The following is a 13,909-nucleotide window of genomic DNA, read 5'->3' as shown; positions in this document are numbered from 1 at the left end:
TGCCATTTTAGGTGCTTGGGTCATTGTTAAAATCTTAGACACATTCTACTCACAGGCATGATGGTCCACAGGTACCAGAAGAGTGGTCCACTCAATCAAAAATGAGGAGATAACCTGGACATTTTCAGCAGAAAATCTATGGAGATGATTGGTGAGGGAAAGTTTGGAGACGAGGTGACATTGCCCAGTTGGAACTCTTTATTGATTGTTGCCCTTCCTAAGCTTAGTTGCTTAACCCATGCAACAGAGGCTACACTAGCAAACCAGGTGAGCAATGCACAGCTTTTTCTTATCTTGTCGTTGTTTCATTCCTGTTGGCATTGTCATGCAGGTGCATCGTAAATCATCTTTGCTGTTGTTATTCTCTTCTTGTAGCTTCTTTCCAAGATGAAGAGGCCAGAGTGAGGACTGTGGCATTTTACAGGAGGTTGTGGCAACATTTCCCTGCCCTGACAACAGGTTTGGTGACATTCCAGAGATTTAAGTATTGAGCTTGAGGAACGTACACTGGGTGATTCACTCCCAAAGAGGAAGAGCAGAAGGATGAATCTGCCAGGCTGTTAGCCCGTGACAGGTGGCTGCTGTGCTTGGCACCATCTGTGACCTAGCATCCACCCACAGGAATCTGTTTCTGCCAGATTGGCAATTTGGAGCAAATGGCTGCTAGGGTCTCTCTAAGGACTACTTTGCAGATATTGCTGGCCATCCAGCTGAGTTCTGTGGGCATACATGAAAAAGGGTCTCTTAAGGCAGCAGCATAGGGTACCTGCACTTTCATCCATTCAGTTCCAAGGGCACAACCATCACAACACTATTGCAGTATCCAACAGCACCTACCACTGTACTCACTTGTCCTACTCTAAACACCAAGCCAAAGCAATTAGAGTGTAGGGTAAACACGAGAGTTGAGGCATGGGGCTTAGAGCAGACGTTTTCTACATATGGCACTGAAGAAATAGGAAAGCAAAATACTGTGGATGCTGGAAGTATGAAATAAAAACCAAAAACGCTGGAAATACTCAGCAGGTCAGGCAGCACCTATCGGGTGAGAAACAGAGCTAACGTTTCAACAATAACACCTCCTCTAGACACATCTTTACTTGTCATATTAACATTTCCTTTGGCCTTGCACTGCCAACTCTTTTGCCATTTAATCTCCTTTGTCTTCCACCCTATCACAGGCATTCTCTTGTATTCTTTTTCCCACCATCACTCCCTTAACATTTCCCAGTTTTGATAAGAGGTTATTAACCTGAAACATTAAAACTGTTTCTCTCTCCACTAAATAAATAGTTTTTGCCCCCCTTAATTTTTATGGCAAATGTATTTTGCTGGTTGCACCTTGCAAGATAATAAATATTAGGAGGGGGCTAAAAGATAGCAACTTGGCTTCAGAATAATCAATGTGTGGTACCCTTGGGGACGAGAGGAACAAAGTTGATCAGTGGCAGGATGTAATTATTATTAGTAGTCTTCAGTTCCTAACCTTTGTTCTAATCTTTTCCCATGCACCATGTCAACCTACTTCTCTTCTATGAACCTGCAGCCTCATAGGCTCCCTTGCTTGATGCGCCTGCCAATTTCTTTGATGGCAAACAGCGATAATTTTGAATCAGCTTGTTTCTCATGGCAAAGCCTACTCTGTAACCTCTGAGTTCTTTTCGAGATTTCTCCTTCCAGAAGAAGGGGGAGACGGTGGCATAGTGATAATGGACAAGTAATCCAGAGGCCCAGGCTAATGGGGGCATGGGTTCAAATCCCACCATGGCAGCTGGTGGAATTTAAAATCAATTAGTAAATCTGGAATATAAAGCTAGCCTCAGTAATGGTGACCATGACAACTATCATCGATTATTGTAAAATCCCGCCTGGTCTGTGAGTGTCCTTTCCAGAAGGAAATCTGCCATCCTTGCCTGGTCTGGCCTACATGTGACTACAAACACACAGGAATGTGATTGATTCTTAACTGCCCTTTGCAATGGCCAAGCAAGTCACTCAATTCAAGCGCAATTAGGGATGGGCAACAGATGCTGATCTCGCCAGCAATGTCCACATCCCATGAAAGAATTAAAAAAAAGGTGCCTCCATGTTCTTTGATTTGTCCCTCATTTGCTCCAAGCATCTCACCAAGGGCAGCTTTATCAATGTCCAAGGATCAGAGCTTGCAAACTAATGTCATTGGTCATCTCTTGGGTCTTTCTGAGTTATCCAGTAATGATCTGATATTCTGAGATCCTAGCTTGATTGTTTTAGTAAGTCTTGACCACTGATGAGTGATCTGCTGGTTGCAGTTTTCCAGCTGCATTTGGAGGCTATGTTGTTTTTGGGGCACCTTTTCTAGCCCATTCCTTCATTGGGGTGTGTAGAGCCAATCTTGAAGAGGGCTCCTCAGGCCCAGTTAGAAACTCTGAACTGCACTTCTGCCTTGATTAAGAGTGGAGCGATTAATTGTTAAGTATCATCTTTGTGTCAGGTTGTGACTAGAAGCTCCCATATATCTCAGTCCTGCCCCATGAGCTGGTCGCCAAAAGGCTAGATGAATGCTACCATCTGCAGAAGGATCTGTGCATGGTGATTTTTAGAGAGGGAAACCTGTTGCACAGCAGGCCCCACACTGTCTTGGTAGGGCATTGTCTGGTTGCAAAGATCAGGACAAGGCCCTGCTGCAACTTTACATCCACCTTCGTAGCCATCAGCTTATCCACCATTGAAGGATTTGTTGTGGTGACACTTATGGAATGATGTCCCTTGCTCATCATGTCACTGGGTGCTGTAAAGTAGGTTTATGGGGGTTTTGAATGACGTAGAGGCACCACCCTTTACCACACCCAACCTTAAACATCCTACCACTGTGGTGTGTGACTGCTTATTCATCAAGAGAAGTCCTTATTTTGCAGCTAGCCTCCATATCCAGAGATTGTTCTGACTATCCACCAGTTACCAACACGGTTGGTAGTTGCAGCTTTCCCCAACTAATTTTGAATCCTTTTGTGGTCTTAACAACATAATCATTACTTCATTATCCTGACTGTGTGCTAAGAAGTAACTTAGATTATCATATGAGCCTCATTTGTATCGCACTCTGCTGCTGTATGGGGATTTCTAATTGGAGCATTACTATACCTACAAAGAGCAGTTTTGGTGCCTCGAGCCATCACCTTTTTATCTGGACTTCCAACTAATGCAGGTCATATTTCTGACAACTTAGTCTACCTAAACATTTATGGCATGGTGACCTTTCCTTGTTATGGTCTGTATTTGGGTGATTTGTGAGGCCGAAAAGACAAATGAATCAGTCTATGCAGCAAGACTTGGATAACATTCAGGCTTGGACTGACAAAGTGGCGAGTAACGTTCACGCCACACAAGTGCCAGGCAATGACAATCTCCAACAAGAGAGAATCTAATCATCCCTTCCTTGACATTCAATGGCATTATTATCATTGAATCCTCCAACATCAACATCCTGGAGGTTACCCCATTGACCAGAAGCTTAAATAGACGAGTCACATAAATGCCGAAGTTACAAGAGCAGGTCAGAGTCCGGGGTTTCTGACTTGCCTCCTGACTCTCAAGCCTGTCTACCACCTACAAGGCTCAAGTCAGGAGTGTGATGGAATACTCCTCACTTGCCAGGATGAGTGTAACTCCAGCAACACTCAAAGCTTGACAGCATCCAGGGCAAAGCAGCCCATTTGATTTGTTACCCCACCCAGCACCTTAAATGTTCACTCCCTCCATCTCTGGTACACCTTGGCAGCATGTGTACCATCTACAAGGTATAGTGCAGCAACTCACCAAGGCTCCTTCGACAACATCTTCCAAATTCACAATCTCTCCCACACAAAAAGACAAGGACAACAGATGCATGGGAACACCACCACCTACAAGTTCCCCTCCAAGTTACACACCATCCTGACTTGGAACTGTATTGTTGTTTCTTCACTGTCATTGGGTCAAAAATTCTGGAACTCGCTCCCAAACAGGACTGTGGGTGTACCTACACATGTGGACTGCAGCACTTCAAGAAGGTGCCATCAACTTCTCAAGGGCAATGAAGAATGGGCTGGGTTTGCCAGTGACACCCAAATCCCATGAACAAGTTATTTATTAAAAAACACAAACATGTATAGGCTGGTAACTGTGATCACAGTTAATGGCAAAGCCTTGGCCTAATTTGGGGTTTGTTTGGGCACCTCACCAGTTTGGCTGAGTGACTTTAAAAGTAGTTTAATTTTGCATGCTTTCTGTGGGTGGAAAGTTTATATTTTTGGCTATTAGATTATTGATTTGAATTCTCACCTGAGGGGATGAAAACCTGGGTCCACACAATTGGACAGGGAGTTAGTAGCTAAACCTTGAAGATTTGTCTGTATGGGCTATGTAGATGTAAACGAGTAGCTGGCCTTCCTGGTGAAAAGTAGTTGAATACATTGATTGTTTACATTTATTCAATAATCCCATTTGGTTCCAAAACATCGTATAAACTTGACTAAAAATAACAGCCAGACAAAGGAAATAGTCTGTTTAATGTCTTCTGTTGTTTTGATCTATTGTCATGAGTTTTTTCAGGTTCTCTGGTACAGACCAGGGAATTGGACCTCGTCTAGGATATTGACTCTTTTGAGTTCAAGATGAAGAGATAGGCCTGTGAAGGCCACTGATTCTTTATCATCCTTTTGATGGAAAGCTGTGTGATTAGGTGTTCCAATTACTGGTTTATATTGGACGAGCCCTGCCTCAACCAGTTAGACTTAGGAAGTGCTGTCAATTACTCTTGTGTTGGTGGGGCTTCAACAAGTAAGAAATGAGCATCTGCTTTGAGACTAACTTCATTGAGAGAGAGAACCCAGGCAAGAGCCATTATTTTGGTTATACATGATGTAGTATAATAAAATTTGTGAATTCACAAGTTAAATCTCTTGTACTGAATAAAATTCACCTACCTGCTCCATTTTGAATAAATGATATGTTAGTTTATAGCTGCCTGCATCTTCTAATGACATGCTATAGAAATGCCACTGGTGGAAGCTTAGGAAGAACTGACTCTCCTATTTTTTTCATGGTGCAATTTGGAATTGGGGAAATAAAGAAGAAAATAAGTTTTAAAAAGCTTAAGAATGAGAGTGAACCCTTTTTGGCTTTTACCAATATTTTTTTTTCTCTCCTACATGAAGGGCGTAAGTTAAATTGAATAACTGCATTGATTATTTTGTTAAAAAGAAAAACTGCCTTAGATGCTTCTTTGTAGTATAGGTAACATTACAGCAGGGGGCGGATAAGACTAGGAAGTAGAAAATTCAACTATACTGAGCCCTAGGCCATTTTCAGTCTTTGTAATCTTAATATGAACATTCATAGTTTCTGAGCATTCATGTAAATTGTGGCCACATTTTTTTTTACTTTTGACCATCTTCTTCCATTGTCTGAAAATCTGATGTATGCTTACTCAATAATTACTTTTTAAATTAACTCAATCAAGCAAACTATATACCATACAGGAGTCTGCTGTGGGATTAAACCAGTCTTTTTGTCTCCATTTTCTTGGAGTTCTAAGGCTTTTTTTTAAAACACACACACGTGCAAATCTAGAAGATACAATTTGCATCAGCCTTTTCAAATTTGATTCAGGACATGGTGCTTAATTGCAATATTTTCTGGCCAGTTATGGGCTCCTGTAATGATAATCAGCATTATGTGATGATGGATAAGTTCAAAGCTGGTAAAGAATATTTTTCTTCTTAAGTTCTCAGCCTGAAGACAGGTTCAACCCACAGCAACGTGATCTCCACCACAAGTACATCAAGGAGGCAGGTCCCGAATCCACCCCAGCCAGAATGGGGACTAAACCCCATCCTGTTGGCACCAATCTGATCTGTTCAGCCAACTGAGCTAACCACATCACCCATTCCCTCCCAAGCAACATACACTTCTTTATATGCATGTTGTGTAGCCTGGAGCTATAGGTAGTGATGGACCCTCCTTTTCTTTCCATCACATGGCTGACCAGGAACCTCTCGCACTCTTACCACCTGTCATTGGTGTGTGATAGAAGGATTTGTAGGTTCATACTCACCTTGTTTGACTGAGCTATGAGCGCACCTTCCTTGGCCGTCAAGTCCTGAAGTAGGACTTGAACTGGAGCTTCTAACTCGGAGGCAGGTACTTTACCTACTGCACCATGAGACCTCAACCTGTTAAAGAACATGGAGGGGGTAAAACATTTGGTCAGTTATTTAAGTTGGTGTACAAGACAGTTTTTCGATTTTCATCTCCAATCCAAGCCTGCAAGACTGCTCCAGTTAAACAGGAGGGTCCTTCTTCTCGTTTTCTTCAACCGTTAAGTTAAATATCAGTCTATTCAGGCTAAGGTTTCCTCCCGTGTAGGCCAAAAATTGAGTTAATTTTAACAGTTTCCATAACTTGATCAGCTAATTGCCTTCAGAAGTTGAAGAACTTGGGAGTGTCTTTCCTTTCAATCAACATTTCCTTGTTGTTGTCTTCCTTCTACCCCAGGATAAAATTCCCTTGATGCCTCCTCATCGCTTTCTGGTATAAAGCATGTCATCCATCTGTCCTTCTCTTTTATTTCCCCTCTGTGTTTAGTTCGTAAGAGTAATGACCCATACTGGACATAAATATTTGTTGCTCTGCAGTTTACCCATATGATCTGTTTATATTCCATTATGTTTTGTTTCCTTTATAAATTAGTACAGAGAAAGTTGAGAATATAGTCGGGAATTCAAAGTTGAGAAGTTTAGATAGTGGGGAAAAAGCTTATTTTCAGTGGCTGGCCAGTTGATAACTGAAGAAGTTTTAAAAATTACAATCAAAAGAATGTAGAGGAAGGTTAGAAAAATTACACTTTTTAAAGAGGAATTTTTGGACATGGAACAGCTTAACAGGGGCGGCAGAATCCACAATAGCTTTTAAGAGAAGTGAATAAATAATTATTTTAAGGGTATTAGAAAAGGGAAAGAGTGTAGCTGTAAGTTATGAGCCAGCACAAGTGTGATGGACCCAGTGGCCACCTGTGTTGAAGATTCTATGATCTGGTGGCTAATAATTTCATTGTTCCTGGGCCATTTATTTAATGATTAATCCTTGATTATGTAATACCATTGCCTTTAGTACTCCACTGCCAACCCACACTTGAGTTGACAATGACCAACCAATAACTATTTGGTGCTAAAGTGACTCCAAGGTAACCTGTCACTTAATTGAAGTTCCTGTATGCAAACTTCAGGCCTGAATTTTAGTAAAGTCAGAAGGGCTTTGCGCCTTAGCCGAAATCACGCTGATTCCAGAAGCCCTGCCCCTGAGTTCGGCACCCACCATTTTCGCCAGGGGGCAAGGGGAACTGGGGTGGGTTGTATTTTGCACATCCGTGGTTCGCAGAGGCAGCTGAGGTCTGCCTATGGTGAATACCAGGTGAGTTGGCATAGATGGTGTAAGGGCAAAGGCTGATGGGTGGGGGCATTGGTTGGCAAGGGATATGAGGTACCATGGGTGGGTAGAGGGGCATAGGTTGGCATGGAGGCTATAAGGGACCATGTGTGGCTAGAGGAACATAGGGTAGCATGGAGGGTATGGGAGCCATGAAGCTATGGTAAGAAGAAATAAAATTAAATTTCAAATTAATTTTCTAAGTGTCTATTTCAGCCTTCACTGTTTTTTAAAAAAGCTGTCATTGATAACATTTAAATCCCTTCAAGTACTTAATCCCTTATAAAACATATATTTGTATTCATAGCCCCACTTGAAAAAAACAGCTAATCTCTTTGGCTCCAAGTGTTTATAATCAAAGTTGAACTTACAGGCCATGGTGGGCAAGGTGGCAAGAGTTGGCATGGGTGGGGCATAGAGAGTGTGTTGGGGGTAAGGTGGGGTGAGGGATAAAGGGCTTTTTTTTTTTGTTTTGTTTTATTGTTTTGATTGTAGCTAGGACGAAGTTCCCAGAGCACTGCGCAGGTTACTCTAGCTGTGTTTTAACTAGTGTTTTATACAGTTCCAACAGAATCTCTCTGCTCTTGTATACTATGCCTTAGCTAATAAAGGGAAGTATCCCTTATGCCTTCTTAACTGTCTCATCTACCTTATCCTGCTGCCTTTAGGATCTGTGGACATGCACTTCCTGGCAGGGCCGGGAGGGGTGAGCATGTCTCTGGGGGCCCGGCTCATTGGCCAAGTGACCTATCAATGTGGATGGTCGGTATCCAAAGCAGCCAGTTTGAACATAGACCATCCCAATTGACAGGCTAATTGACCAGTGATTTGTTTGTCATGTAGTAGGATGCATCAGATTCCTTTCTCACCTTGTGGGTTTCTCTTTGGGCCTGGTCGTCGTGGAGTGCTGTTTCCTTAATCTTCAGATCTGGCTGGAGTGCAAGCGGGTTGCTGACAATTGTTTCGAAGCAGGTACCCCTCACACCAAACCCCAACCCACCACCCCCCACCTCTTTTTCTCTGTGAAAGTGGATGCAAGTGGATTCCTCTTCAGGCTCAAATTCTCTATTTAAAATCCTCAATTCACTGGAACAAGCTGCTGGGGCTTAGGCTATTTTGAGATTTAAAGCTGTCTGCCTCTGGCTCTTCTCCAGCCCTTCCTGACTACCCCTCCCTCAATGGCGTGTGGACACTGGTCCCTGTGCCAGGCCCTTCCCAAGTCCCTCTAGCCATTACTTTTGTGTTAATATGGAGTTCCACCACATTGCTGTATCCTGTGAAAAATTCTTTCAGCTCCATCTCGTCAATATGATGAGGCAGGTTCCCGACCAATAATTGATGACTGTTTGGGTATCAGGTTGTGTGCCATGTTTCTGTGTCCCCGGTTTATTTTCACTGCAGCCTGGCCTGGGGCTCTGTGGCAGCACATCCTGCCATTTCCTAATGCACTGATCATGTGGCCTTGGGGGTGGGATCTGTATTTGCGATTTTGTCTCTGGTCGTGGCTGTGGTGTTGGGGCTTTGACAACATGAGGTGTAATTCCAGTGGTGGGAACAATCCTTTGTGACCTCTGTCCTCCTTCGAAATTGAGTGAGAGGGTGAGAACCCTGAGACTGGGAGTGAACTGGAGACGCGCATGCACATGTGTATTTATATAAACACACACCACACACACACACACACCTCTCTCCGAAAACGTATTCACACCTGCCAGGAAGAGGAGGAAAACCCAGGCTGAAAGCCAACCTGCGTCCAACTCCAACTTCCATATTAATTCCACCAGAGGCAAATGCAAGGTTGGCATTAGTTAAACCCTACTCCTTAGCTCGGCCCCAGTTCATTCCCCCTTACCTGGTGACCAAGCCTTGGGGCCTAGTGCATCTCTCTCTCTAGCTCTGCTTCTTAGGTAAAAAGGCAAAAGAGGTTTTATTAGTGAGCTCTGCTGTTTGGCATTTTTTTCATGATTATCTTTATTCGTTACTTTTTTTAAATGATCAATTTATTGCTTTGAAATTGATATTTTTGCTCAGCAAGATGCGTATGTTTTCTTCATACCTTAATTTTTTTCTTGAAATTCTTGCTGAAGGGGAATGAAGCTCAACAGAAGTCTGATTGCTTTTTGGAGGGTTGGCAAAAGGGGTTAACTTTTGCTCCATAAGAAACAGGAACTGTTGGAAATGCTCAGCATGTCTGGCAGCATCTGTTCAGAGAGAAGCAGAGTTCAGTGACCCTTTGTCAGAATTAGAGCATTTCGTGGACCTGAAGCATTAACTCTGTTTCTCTCTCCATAGATGCGGCCTGGCCTGCTGAGTATTTCTAGCACTTTCTGTTCATATTTGAGATTTCCAGCATCTGCTGTACTTTGCTCTCCCATTGTATGCTCCATGCTGGGCATTTATGAGTGTGATCATTTTCAATTTAAAATGAGAAAAATTTTATCATTCAATGCTAAATGTAATTTTTCTGTTAACATTGGTTGGTGCTAATTTGCTGGCGGGATTTGCAACTTTCAAACTTGGAAGCGAATCCAGGAGTTATGCGCCAATAGAACATGTTAGTTCAAGGTATTCTCATTTGTATGTAGGATTGTTGTTTACAGTGCTTGTGAGGTTCAAGTCTTTTAGCTGTTGCGGTCTGAATGCTGCACAGGCCGTGGTTCAAAGAAGCAGAGATGGTTTCATAATATGAACAACCAAGTTGTGTGTAATTTGTTGCATGTACCTGCATGTGATTGCAATATAAAGATGCTCAGCAGAGCAAAGATTAACATGGAATTGGAGAATAGCACCGCCCACGGTATTGTGTATAGAGTCGTGTGGCAATAGACTGAGAGAACAGTCTAGAGAGAATACTCTGGAACCTTCCTGCATGGAGGTAACATCACCAAACATGACAATAACCTGGGATCTGTAAATAGTTAAAGGTTAACAATAAAGGATTCGTGTTTAAATATACAAGTCTCAGGATCTCCCAAAGAACCCACACTACAACATAATTGTCTGACAAAGCCATGTTTGTAAAGTATATCATACTGAAAACTGAGTTTTCAATGGACTTTCTAAACAGAGGCATACAATACCAAAGGCAAGAAGTTTTGCTAAACCTATATAAAACTGTTCAATCCCACTGTGACTATGGTTTCCAATTCTGGACACTTAAAGGATTTGAGGGGGTAGGTTAAAGGTTGGGGGGGTGGCAGGTGGAAGAATTAGGGGCCCACATACAGGAGGAGCACCAGGATCCATCATTTCTCTCCCTGGCCCTGCTCCCAGGTCCTCCTGTTCCTCTACACCTCTCGATATTCTATCATTTATTGTGTATTCCCTTGCCTTGTTTGCCACCTCAAAACTCATTACCTCGCGCTCCTCCAGATTGAATTTCTTTTGCTACTTTTCTGCTCACCTGACCGGTCCTGTGGTCCGCAGCTTTTTGCCTCACTAAATCCCACAGTCCATTATTCTTTTCTCTGCAAGCTTCTTCAATATGTCCCCTATATTTCGGTCTAAATCATTGATATATAACCCCATGAAAAACAGGGGACTTCATACTGTGCCCTGCAAACCCCATTGGAAGCAGACTTCTAGTCACACAAACCCCTGTGACCACTACCCTTTGTTTCCTGCCACTGAACCAATTTTAGATCCAACTTGCCGCCTTGGATCTCCTGCGCTTTTACTTTTCTGGCCAGGCTGTCATATGGGACCTTGTCAAAAAAACCTTGATAACATCTTTGTAAACTACATCAGACACACTATCCTTATCAACCCACCTTGTTGCTTCAAAAAATTCAATCAAGTTAGTCAGACACAACCATCCCATAATACATCCATGCTGGTTATCCTCATGTTTCTTTCTAAGTGAAACTTCACACAGTCTCTCAAAATTTTTCCAATAATTTGCTCACCACAGAGTTTTGGCTGACTGACCTACATTACTCACTGTATTCCTTTCACCCTTTCTTTTTGTAAACAAGGGTATCGTATTAGCAGTCCTCCTGCCCTCCAGCACCACACCTGTAGCCAGAAAGGGATGAAAAATAAGGGTCAGAGCTTCTGCTATTTCTTGCCTCTGTAAAGGCAAAGTTTTAATGAGTCTGGCAATCTTAGTTGGAAATGCCTTTGGGAGATAACCAGAACACTTTGCACTGGTCACCTGCAGGACCTTGGCTGGTCACATCCACATACACATATACATATATGCAGTGTATGCCTCACAGTGTCCCCATATACACTTAGGGTTACCTCAGTCTTGGAATGTACCAACAACCTGGAACTCCAGCACTCTGAATGTACCTATGCCACATGGACTGCAGCGGTTCAAGAAGGCAGCTCACCACCACCTTCTCAAGGGCAATTAGGAATAGACAATAAATACTGTCCTTGCCAGTGGCACTACATCCCTTGAACAAATAATTTTTTTTAAAACTTGCACTATTTGGCTAAGTGTGATGTATCTGCAGAAGGAGTGAGTGTGGACCTTATTGCACTAACAGAAATTTTTCAGCTTTAGATTTCTTTAGAGGCTTGCTTCAGAGACTTTTAAACATAGTATAAAAACAGAAAATGCTGACAGTTCTCCTGGAGGTCCCAGTTCTGACGAAGGGTCACTGACCTGAAATATTAATTCTGTTTCTCTCTGAGGATTTCCAGCATTTTCTCATTTTCTGTCCGATTTCCAGCATCTGTGCTGTTTTGCTTTTCACTTCAGCATGCTGGTGGGGCTCTATTTGTTGGCATCTAGTGCCCCAAAAATGCACTCTGCATACTCTGCGCATCACAATATTTTTACCATTTATCTACCCAATAGCTGTGCCCAGTTAAAACAGAGTGAAATGGAAACAGTACTTCCAGAACAAATTTTTATTAAAGTATGAGTTTGGAGGGGTGGGAGTGGAGGAAATAACAGAGTAGTTTAATTAAGTTTATCCTTCACTCCTCCTATGACGTCGTAATAATGATAGCCCAGGAAGGAAACGGAAAACATCCTGCAGGATGTGGGAATTTCCACTAACAGATGTTAACTCTGGTAAACACATCAGCAGGAAGTTCCTTCAGCTGTGATTACTTGAGTTCAAGATTTCAATAATGAGTTGGGAAAAATCTGAAACATCAGGGAGCGAGAATGATTTCTGGATCAAGAGTTTGACGTGAGTCTCCCTGCAGTGGTAGAGGAAGATGTGGTGACGACCCACAGTTCAGGGAACATGAGGATCCACAATACACAATCCTTACCTACAGGCATGAAGCACTGACTTTCTGTAAGGGAGATGAGCACCCGAGGCAGACCATCAAATGGATTATAATAGCACTCGAGACTAGCTCATGAAGGGAGATTAGCAATTCAGTTAGAAGTTCAGTAGTAAAAGTAAACTTTTGATGTTGTCCACCCCTCTATCTTTATCTTTAGTCCAGACCAAGAAACCCAGATGCTTTGGATTTAATGAAGTGCTGAGTTAAGGGAGGGGAAGTAGGATTTGCATTCAGATACCACCTTTCGTTGCCCCAGGATGTCCCAAAATGTTTCACAGCCAATGAATTACTTCTGAAGTATAGTCAATTTTGTAATGTAAGGAGAGGTGACAACCAATTTGCACACAGCAAGAACCCACAAACAGCAATGAAACATTGACCAGATAATGTATGCTAAGTGTTGATTGATGTCGTCCAGGACACTGGGAGAAATGTACTGTTCTTGTTTGTGTAATGGGATCTTTTCAGCTCCATTTGGAAGGGTGAGGCAGGGCCTCAATTTAACACGTCATCTGATGATGGCACCTCAGACAGTGCAGCATTCCACAGTACTGCACTAAAGTATCGGCCTAGATCGTATGCTCATGGCCTGAATTTTTCTCTCACTGGGCGCGTGCAATTGGTGGGCCCGGAAGGGGACTCAAAATGCGCTTCCGCCTGCGATCGGCCCCGACCATGATCTTACTCTGGCCAATTAATGACCAGCCAGCGTGAAATGCACCTGGAGAAAGGCTCAGCCCTGCCGATGGGGGCAGGCAGAGGGCAAGCACCAACATCACCGCGGGCGCTTGTGAGTGCTTCCAGTGAGCTCCCTGAAGGCAAACAGATGCCTCAGGGAGCTGTGAACCTCCAAATAATAAAGGAGAGCCAGAAATGCTGCAAAGAATGTCCGTGCAGCACAATCAAGCATCTGAAAGCATTCCTCATAAATAAACAGTCCCCAGATATTTCTTTATATTTTAAATCCTAACACAGATTTCATCCTGCCCTCGAATGAGGTTTCATCAAGAATGTAAAGGCCGCATGGCTGATTGACCTGTCACCAACCATAAGGTTGGACGGGCCTTGAAAAATCGCTGTAATGGACTTAATTGCCCACTTAATTGTTGGCAGGCACTCTTCTGACTTTTGTGCGCGCTGGCCAAGCAAAATATCACGCGTACGCATCAATGTTGGGGCACTCACCCGACGTCATCTTGCGCGATTTCACACC

The 13,909-nt window shown here is 43.0% G+C and overlaps 1 protein-coding gene across 3 annotated transcripts in view; it reads left to right on the top strand.

The window, feature by feature from the left end:
• The window catches only part of znf414 (zinc finger protein 414), a 30,076-nt gene that overhangs the window by 8,017 nt on the left and 8,150 nt on the right, over nucleotides 1–13,909 (top strand). Inside the window, exons 2-3 of one of the 3 annotated variants that reach the window (XM_041205398.1) lie at nucleotides 56–267; nucleotides 376–459. The exons of the other annotated variants lie outside the window; for them this stretch is intronic. The gene's annotated coding sequence lies outside the window, so the exon portion shown is untranslated. The remainder of the gene's footprint in view (nucleotides 1–55; nucleotides 268–375; nucleotides 460–13,909) is intronic. 3 annotated transcript variants of the gene reach the window in all.

Source organism: Carcharodon carcharias, chromosome 14 (genome assembly GCF_017639515.1).
Source record: "Carcharodon carcharias isolate sCarCar2 chromosome 14, sCarCar2.pri, whole genome shotgun sequence".
Classification (NCBI taxonomy): domain Eukaryota; kingdom Metazoa; phylum Chordata; class Chondrichthyes; order Lamniformes; family Lamnidae; genus Carcharodon; species Carcharodon carcharias.
This window is presented reverse-complemented; position numbering and strand designations above follow the sequence as displayed.